At 41.9% G+C, this 9051-nt stretch overlaps 1 protein-coding gene and 1 long non-coding RNA gene across 2 annotated transcripts in view; one reads left to right on the forward strand and one right to left on the reverse strand.

Annotated features, from left to right (window-relative positions):
- fat1a (FAT atypical cadherin 1a) overlaps positions 1-682 on the reverse strand; it is a 78154-nt gene extending 77472 nt beyond the window's left edge. The window contains 1 exon segment of the mRNA XM_062523542.1: positions 570-682. The gene's annotated coding sequence lies outside the window, so the exon portion shown is untranslated.
- A 3414-nt stretch (positions 683-4096) lies between these two features.
- LOC134068046 (uncharacterized) lies at positions 4097-8179 on the forward strand. The gene is made up of 3 exons (XR_009936587.1): positions 4097-4159; positions 7598-7642; positions 7988-8179. It is a non-coding gene; the product is annotated as an uncharacterized LOC134068046 (long non-coding RNA).
- The last annotated feature ends 872 nt before the right edge of the window (positions 8180-9051 follow it).

Below are 9051 nucleotides of genomic sequence, written 5' to 3' on the forward strand. Positions count from 1 at the left end.
AATGCATTGACACTAGTTAACTTTAGGCTACCTTTACAAAAGTCACAAATCAATACACTCGTTTACTTGTCCTTCACGATTCCTAACATACACGTTTATAAGTTCACACAAAAATCTCAAACGAATAGCCTACTTCCAAAGAATAACTGAAGTTTTGCTTCGCTGCTAAAAGAAAAAAAAATCACACCCCATCCCCCACCTGCCTGCACCCCCAACCATTGAATCAGACACTGCTGCCGTGCGCTAGCCAGATGTAGGCTATAGTTTGTTCACATAGGCTCCACCAACAGAAAACGAAGCCCACATAGCCCTAGAAAACGGAGAGCTGACACACATACACTAAACGAACGACAACTTTTAACGTTCACCGTATACGGCAACCTCCTGCTCTTAAAAGTAAGTTTTCTCAAGCCCCGAAGTCAAATCACAGACTCAGATTTGCAACTACAAAAGACTACCCGCAGGCTATACTTTGGGAACGCAACTTTTTCCCATAGAAAATGGCAACGAAGACGTGTAAAACCATATAGACTACCTTCGGCAACAAATATATTCCGTTGTGTACATACCTATTCCCTCATTAACGGCTTTGATAGGGAGGCTTTTCATGTGGTTTAAAAAATCCGATTTTCTGCATGGTATCGACGTCCTCCTTACTCAGACCTTCTCGCCCTGCGCTCTCTCGCGCTGAGTGCCTGTTCTCTTCTCCTTGCTCTCTTTCTCTCGCGCGCCTGCACAGTATCTTTCCGCTCGTCCGGATCTACTTACTGGTGGCATGAACATGTAACAACCCATGATCATCAGAACGGTCTCAAAATAGCGAAATAAAGCTAATTGACATATGTGTATCAACTTATAATAGGCATAGATTGAGGTATCATTTAATGACAATGAAGTTTGGTTTTGTTTTTAATTGTTATTATTCTGTGGATAGGTTTCTTGCGCATGAGGATTCTCTCACACATCTGGTTATTTTGAAACCAGTTATGCTTAGGAAATGATATGCACATTCAATTAGGCTATAATATATGGTATTATATAATGTATGGTGTCTTTTAAAGTTTGTATAATGAACAACTTAATCACTTTTAAAAAATCGGTCTTGCTGTTCAACTGCTTCATGCAGCTGTTGAGATTTTGGTGCAACCTTAAAGGCTAAACATATATTTTGATAGACAGAAGGCAATCTGGTTTTCATTTAATTTCTTAAACGGTCTGACACAAATCCATTAATTGAGTGAGTGTAGCCTATCCGTTTCCTTGTCCTCTAAACGCCTTGGCAAAATCGGTCTACAACTAAAGGCTGTCGTTGCAAAAAGCAGTACCGCTATTTGGCCCGAAAGCATTGCCTTGACTATCACAGCCGAGGAGCGGCGATTGATGGCGCTCTCTCACTACTGTTGCCTAGATTAGATGCGCTCTTCGGAACTCTGTTCACTCTGCTTCTGAGAAACGGTATGCTATAAGGTGAGCAGTTAAACAGACTTACATTTGCAGGAGTTGTTTAATTTATGGTTTAACAACGTATAGGCTAGGCTTCCAGTCAAAGACTGGACCTGCAGGCTAGGCAATGAGTTCAGAAGATTAACGGTGGGACTACGAAATGTTGCCAGTAGCCTTGGTACGAGCGTGAGGCTGCTGGTAGTCTTCGACCATAGACCTGGGATATTTAAGTCAAGCTGTCAGTGGTCTCTCCTTGGGCTGTATTTAAGCGTGTTCTCGTTTGTTCCATGTTCTGGCATGCAGTTATAATCAGTAGCCTACTCACCAGACCAGCAGAATGAATGTAGCCACACCAAAGTTCCGATCAGAAAAATCCAAAGAAATCTCGACAAACTGTGTATGCGAGCATTTCGCACAATGCTTAAGTCGCACACATGAATAGATCCGGTTAGTTGTCTATCGTCAGTTTTCCTTTAACGCCCTGTGATGCACACCCTCAATAGCTCCATTTTACTCGGTTGCGCTGGCATTATCCACTTTTCCAGACTGCTTGCGCTCCGCTGACACAGTGCTATAGCAGTAGAAAGACGCTCTGAGTCTGACTGGGACGCGTACCTTTCCAAATCCTTGACGTCACCAATCTCGTATAGGGAATCAGTGTGTCATTCCTTGATTCTGCTCGTGTAGCCTACAGACCCTCTTGGGAGTGGGGATTCAGACCGATGTCCGCATTGTGAAAGGGTGGATGCAGACTATTGCTTGAGCATGTGCTGTTCTCAGATTTCTTTTCCCTTTAAAAAAAAAAAAAAAAAAACTATACACTATACGCATGTTATTCTAAAGCAGGGATGGGCAACTGGCGGCCCGCGGGCCACATGCGGCCCGCCTCCTCACTCAGTGCGGCCCGCGGATGGTCATTTTTACTGTGATTAAAAATGCGTGTTTTTTTTTGTTTTTTTTTAACCGCACCGTCATTGTAATTTTACTGTTCGCCGATAGATAGCGCCTCCTATGCAAACCATCTCGGGCCCTCGGACCTTTACCATCGCTGAGGAAAAACAGTGCACACATAGAAGAAAAGTAGAAAACTCATTTAGAAAACCGTAGGCTACCTTTCAGTCAAAATCGGAAGCAGTGTCTGTTCATAGAATGGTAAGGCAAACCCATGTCAAGTTTTGCTAGAAACTATATCAGCCATGAAAGATTTAAACTTCAGTCGCCACTACAACACCTTGCGAAAAGTTATCAGAAGTAGCCTGCCCTACACACACGGAGCTTCTCGGCCGCTGTCGTAGCCGACCTCAAATCAAAAGTAGGCTAGCCTACACTAACAATAGCGACTAATTGCCAGAACTACACAGGAATCCGTCTTTTGCTGTTTCGCTTGAGCTTGCCAAAGCAAAGAAGCTATATCAGATGGCGAAATTGTTTGGGTGCGTAGTGGAGGTAAAAACTTCGAAACGGTATATTTGTCCCGACGCACGGTGACGCGCATAATTGTTGACATTCTGATAATGTCGAGGCGGGGAGCTGAGACAAATCATGCATGACTGCAAGTAGGCCTACTGTAGCTTACTTGTTGGCGTTGGATGAGAGTACAGATGTGATGGATGTTACATGTTACATCTGTAGACCTACTCTCATTATGGACGTTAGGGAATGTCTATAAATTCTTAAAAATGGAGTGGGAGCATAAATGCATTGAATATGAGGCTTGTTGCACTTCATGATGGGCCATTGTTTTTCAATTCTGTGCCATCATTGAATGGTGATTTATGTGAGCCCTTTGCACTGAAAATAATACTTATCACTGGCTGTAAAATATTTGTATTTGTTGTTAGGGAGTCTATGTAAAAAATGCATTTGAGCATGAAAATTGACATATTTCGTTCTTATTCAGAATTATTTTGCAGCATCAGATGTGCGGAAGTGCGCGGCCACATTTGGCCCTCTGATGGTGATGATAAAAAAATGTGGCCCTCTTAGTCATGAAAGTTGCCCATCCCTGTTCTAAAGTCTCAAAGAATCCAATTGAGATTGCAGTGTAAGGTGCTGTGTAAATCCATGAAAGTCTAGTTTAATTTGAATTCACCCACAGGCTACATGAAGGGGCAGGTGGTTCTTTATAGCCTGTTTTCTTTATGTCTGAGTCTCTCTCTCTCTCTCTCTCTCTCTCTCTCTCTCTCTCTCTCTCTCTCTCTCTCTCTCTCTCTCTCTCTCTCTCTCTCTCTCTCTCTCTCTCTCTCTCCTTCGCCACTCCCCAGAATCTTAGACCCCCCTCTGAAAGAACCATAAAGGTTTAATTGGATTCCGGTCAGGTGGAGCAAGAGGCTACTGGTCTGAGCCTTTTGATCAGCCTTGTGTTTAGACATACCAGTGTTAGCCTGGTACTTTCACTAGCCTACTCCTGCTTTAGGACTTACAAGAGCCACCATTGATCCGAGAGGGAACAAAAATAACTGCACAGAGCAGAGCTTTTTTGAGATTTGTGATGGTTGATTCCCTTAATTTTCGCAATATGTTTTATACATTCCCAGGCTAGATTTGGAGGTGTCTCCTTCCTATTTCTCTCTCAGATCACCTCCCATGTGTGTGTGACTGGCATGGTGGAAAATCCCTGACATTTATTTTTCTTTTTCTGTTTTTTTAAATAGTCAGATCTGAAATTGTTTTGATTTGCTGGCTTCATGACATCTCACAATATTCTGCTTCAAAGGTAAGAGATAACAAACAGAGGCCACTCCATGGCCACACAACCCATACGATTTAGTAAACAGTGACATGTGCTTGAGTGCATGGATTGAATGGACAAGATAGCTTTATCGTGTGCTCACTGTGCTGCAAACAGTGGCATGCTGTCATAGTCCCCAAATGCTATACCTTGTTTGTTATCTTTGTATGGCATGATGTCCAGATATGTATCACTGTCCCACCTTTGTCTTGAATAAATAAATAAATGAATGTCAATGTGTCTTTGCCGAGGCTTACCCTTTGCAAACAGACTTACTGGTAAACAAGTATTTGTGTACCCTGACAGTACTGCCACACTGTACCCATTACACCCCTACTGTGCCATTTTTTCTGTGAGAGGGTGTAAGCAAATGTGGTATATGTTGTACCTAGCACTGCATACACACACACACACACACACACACACACACACACACACACACACATGCTCTTGCCTTCATAATCTAAATTCCCCACTCCTTTCCCCAGAGTGCTGCTGAAGATTATCTCTGCAAAGTCTCACAGTTCACACCAGTCTTGTAATTACCCCCAACATCATGGTATAGAAATGCTCTTGCGAAAAGTCAAAACAAATCTGCTGAGGGTGTCGATAAATGCATAATTCAGAGTGCACAGCAGGCTTCTGTCTTATCTTTGTTTCACTGACTGCTTCATTTGCTTCCAAACCACATTTCACAAACTTCTGCCGCTCCTTGGAGGTATGATGTGGTGTGCTTTGTATTGGAACATTTGAAAAGAAGGGATTTTTTGGAGTATGTGTACTCGGAATGATGACTTCTTCAGCAACAAATATAAGCAGATTGGTCTATGGCATTGGTGTAAGCCAAAAATACCCTGAAAGTCAAGTTTATTATTGCCATTAAATCTTTATTATCACAATGTTATAACAAGCCCTGAAGAACAGCCTACCTGATTTGGGGGCAGGCAGAGTAGAAGAAACTGGTCTAAACTCAGGAGAAAAAATCTGTTGACTTGTGTGAACAAAGATAATCGCAAAATCATGAAGAGATGAAGTGACTTTGAAAATGTGAGAAGAGTGAAGATCACTGAATTATATATGCAGAAAATCCAGAGCGTAATGCTCCCTGGAAGTAATGAGGGCCAGAGAGAGAGAGGAAGATAGAAATAGAATGTGTGATGGAGAAAGGGGGGATCCCATAACAGAGAAAGACAGTGAAAGAGGAAGGGGGGGGCGGATGTTCAGTCACACATAATGGAATGTCGATGAGACCCAGCAAATGGCTGTTTATAATGTATTCAACAGTCATTGGGATTTAGCTATGTGTATTCAGGATTGTGCTAGCTAATCGCCGTGCATTAGTGGGGTGGGGGTAAAGGTGAAGATTAGAGTAAAAGGTCATCAGTCGGGCAAATGATGATGAATACATGGGAACGCCATGGATCCTCAATTATGGAAGATCCATTTTATGGCTTCATTTAGCAGATAACCTTCACACTCCTTCATATTCAAGAGAGTGCAACAGAGGAGCAACAGAAGCTTTTTTTTACATCTGTCTTTTTATCTTTCTGATGCATGAGCCATTGTGTTATTTGTGTGAGTATGCCTGGGTGATGGTGCAGGTTAACATAGTTTGCAGGTGTTATGGAATGAGAAAGTGTGTTTGTGCAATGTACACAATAATTCCTTTTTTCAGTGTTATTTACTGAAGCTGCTACATGTCTTCTACATTTTTTTTTTTTTTTTTCAGAAATTATGCAAATAAGGATCTTTTATGACATGCACGGAAGTCTTGAATGTTGGCTGTAACTTATGTGGGCTGTGTTTATGAAATGAGGTGGTTTGAAATGAAATGCTATCCAACTTCCCTTATTACTCTGGGGAAATAAAAGCAAGCTGATAAGAGCTGACTGAATTTTAATCACAGTATCAACGGCACACACGGTATCATTTTCATAAAAGATTATGAAGAACCGCTGATACAATAATAGAGAAGTGCAAAAGCTCCACCTACCACTTTTGGCATGAGCATACACCATGGTTGCCTTTTTAAGACTGCTTGGCCATATATAATATGCAGATTTGCTTTCCCTTTGTTTTAATCCCATGAAAACTCTGTTGGGATTACACACAAAAGGAGCACTTTCTACATGGATTTGCATGGCTGGATTAGCGCTGCCATGTAAGAGAGGCACATGTGTTCCAGTAACATACATAAAAATGATGCGCGGCTCCTTTGCAAATGGCCTTTTTTGCCGTCCGCTCTGTGAGCTCAGATGATGTCTGCTCAGTGAAATGTCCCTCTCGTCCCTTCGCCTCTCTTCTCTCTCTGTATCGGGGAGAAGCAGATGCTGAAGTCTCAATTATCTGTCTCAGTGAGTGGAGCTCCACGCCTCAGCAATCCTTTCCTCACCACAGACACCAGATCCACTCAACGCATTTGCATTGCCGGGGCTTAAGAGAGGAGGATGTGAGAGAGAGAGAGAGAGAGAGAGAGAGAGAGGGGGAGGCAGAGAGAGAGAGAGAGAGAGAATGAAAGGCGGCAGTGAGATGCACCCGTCGATGCTTTTGAATCTTCAAGTGCCGCTGCTCCAGCTCAATCCTCACAGCACCTATATCCTCTGTTTCGCAACTTCTAAGTCTGTGTTTCTTTATCACCAATCCAAGTAGGCCTCTGGATCCAGTATTCTGTTGCCTCTTACAAAAGGTGCTTGACAAGAACGCTGCTAAATCACCCCCTGATTCCTCAGCCCATGTGAATTATGCATCCAAGCTGCCATTTGCTTATCTAATGGGAGCCTGTCAGATTTAAGACTCTTAGGGAATACCCCTGGGTCACTCACTGTGTCTGTAATCCACTCATCAAGACGTGACACTGAATTTGAAAAACAAATTTGAGAGGGGAGCAAGGTGCGTCACTATACAATCTTTTCTGGCCTATTGACTGAGGTTAATAACATTTGCTTATTTATAATGCTTCATACCATATACAGTATATTTGTTGATGCTCTTGATCTACCTGTGATTAATTATTCATTCAAGGGGTGCAGAATCAATATTTAGCATCAAGTTTAGATGATGTAGCTTACAAACAAATTTTACAGGCATATGTCTATAGTTTAAGCACTTGATATTTCGTTTTTGAAATTCCTGACAAGTAGCCTAAGCAGAGAGATCACAAACAAAAGTGAAACGTGAAAATCTCTTCTGTTTTTCTAAGAATCACAGCAATGCAACTGCTCATATTGGAAGTATGCAATCCTAAAATCCTCAAGAGTAGTCTTTGTGAATGAGAATTTTTTACGTGCGGGGTATTTTAGGCTCAAAGACGACTGATGGCCAGTACTCATCACTAATTTAGTCCAGTAAACATGGTTTCTAAAGTCATAACTTATATTGCAGTTTCATATCCCCCGGGGTGTTTTTGTTTGGTTGTGTTTTCAGACCAGCTGGAGCGGAAAAGGACAGCACTTGACAAACTATTTCAAGGTCTCTCACCGCAACGAGGCAGTCTCTTCTGCTATGATTTTTTTTTTGCAAGAGCTGTAAAATTGAGTCTAGCCCACTAACCTTTTTTAATTATGAATATTGGTAAAGTAAAATATTATTGGAGGTGTATCATATTAATTGAATAATTAAACTAGAGTTAATTACGCAGCTAGGAGTAATATCTGCAGGAGAAAAGCACACTGTTTGTGCACCAGAGTTTTTGAAAGGTTGTGAATGAACAATAAAAAAGTTGAAGCTCCACTCTGTAAATTGGCGTAGGAGAGTGAAAGTGTTTTTGGAGGAGACTGCTGTTTGTTAACCCTGCTCTCCTGTCCTGTCCCCCAGGCTAGCAGGTCTCTCGGCAGTCAGCACACTCCAACATGGCCGCCTCCCCTCAGCCTCCCAGCAGCATGAATATTCTGCTGCTGGTCTGAGGCGGGAGGCTCACCCGGGACCCGGCCCGCCGAGCACTCTGGGAAATTCAGGGATCAGCTCCGCCGGCAGAGAGAGAGCAGGAAGCCATTATGATGCAGGAACACAAACCCAATTAAAGTCCTCTGAGAGCAAACCTGGCCTCAGCCTTAGTTATTTCAGCTTCAGTTGTTTCAATCTCACGTTCGCTCAGTCATACAGACAGCCCTGCTGTGCCTTACTGCCTCCACAGGACCTCCGTGTGGCACGGAAGGCAAACAAACATGGTCCGACTTATATTTCTATTTTAATTAGCTGCAGCAACCCATCTGTACTTTTCTACTCATGTTTATATTCATCCACCTGTGCTGTACGTCCCCCATGTCCATACAGCCATACATGTATTTTATATTTACTTATGCACTCTTTCATCTGGTCACTCACTCACTCACACACACACACACACACACACACACACACACACACACACACTCTATCTCTCTCTTCCCTTTATATTTCATAGTTGTATAGCTGTGCCGTTCTGTAATTGATTGCCATCATACCTTTTGAAAAACATTTCTCCAGTTTCTCATTTATCATTATACTCTTGTCATACACATGTTTCCAATTTGTTTAGATGTGTAATCTCTCTGAGTGCTCTTTCAAATAAAGCCATTTCAACACTACTGGAAACCGGTAGGACACATTTCAGTAAGAGTTATGAGAGTGATTGATTGTGACGTTTGAAATCAAGCAGCTTATTTTGACTTACTGTTGTGCTGTTCATGAGGGTATATTTGTATTGTGCAAAGCTGATAAAAGTGGACAAAATAGAGACAATACAAACAAATCTATTCTCTCAAAATACAAACAATACAAACAAATGTGTTCTCTCCAAATACAAACAATACAAACAATTGTATTCTCTCAAAATACATACAAAAACAATTGTATTCTCTCAAAATACATACAATACAAACAAATGTCTTCATATTGCT

This window comes from Sardina pilchardus, chromosome 2 (genome assembly GCF_963854185.1).
Source record: "Sardina pilchardus chromosome 2, fSarPil1.1, whole genome shotgun sequence".
NCBI lineage: Eukaryota > Metazoa > Chordata > Actinopteri > Clupeiformes > Clupeidae > Sardina > Sardina pilchardus.